General features: G+C 42.4%; 1 protein-coding gene across 4 annotated transcripts in view; it reads right to left on the bottom strand.

Annotated features, from left to right (window-relative positions):
- Positions 1–696, bottom strand: part of LOC106880892 (enolase-phosphatase E1) — a 210,473-nt gene that overhangs the window by 180,254 nt on the left and 29,523 nt on the right. The window lies entirely within an intron of this gene.

The following is a 696-nucleotide window of genomic DNA, read 5'->3' as shown; positions in this document are numbered from 1 at the left end:
TCATCTCCTGCCCCCCTCCCCCATACAATCTTGCAAACATCCACCCACCAACCCATTTCTACTCACCTCCCGCCTTGAAGGGCCACCTGGACACTTCATCTTAACTATCTACCTCATTGCAGCTCCTACTGATCAATCTCTCCCTCCGCTGCTAAATCTGAGTAACCATACAGATCTTCTACAAGAACCTGTTTCCATCTGCCCCCATCACCACAGGCACTTTCATAATTTAACTCCTCATTCCCTGGAATAAAGATGACTCACTCATAGCCTTGTGAGCAGCAGTTTGGTAACCTCACTAGTGCTGGTGGCAAGTAAAAAGAATCCAATACATGCTGTAAAATGATTGGCATTAGGAAGTGCATCCAACTGCAGAAACCACACCAAAGCAGACAACAGAGCACAATCCAGTCCTTAAAAACCCATCACACCCTGTCAAGTCATCCAACTCACTATAGCATGGAACATGGATGATGATGATGATGATGATGATGATGATGATGATGAGGAGGAGGAGGAGGAGGAGGACGACGACAACAATACTTATGATGATGAAGAAGAACTCTTTATGTATCTGTCATCATATTTAATCCTCCGATTAATGTAAATATCTGAAGTTGCTGAAATGCTTATCAGCATACTGATGCCAAAAACAACAAAAAGGTGAAAGAAATATCAAATCAGTGATATATATAT

The sequence above is a fragment of the Octopus bimaculoides genome, chromosome 11 (assembly GCF_001194135.2).
Source record: "Octopus bimaculoides isolate UCB-OBI-ISO-001 chromosome 11, ASM119413v2, whole genome shotgun sequence".
In the NCBI taxonomy this organism is placed as follows: domain Eukaryota; kingdom Metazoa; phylum Mollusca; class Cephalopoda; order Octopoda; family Octopodidae; genus Octopus; species Octopus bimaculoides.
Note: the sequence above shows the minus strand (reverse complement) of the source record. Positions and strands in the feature narration are given on the sequence as shown.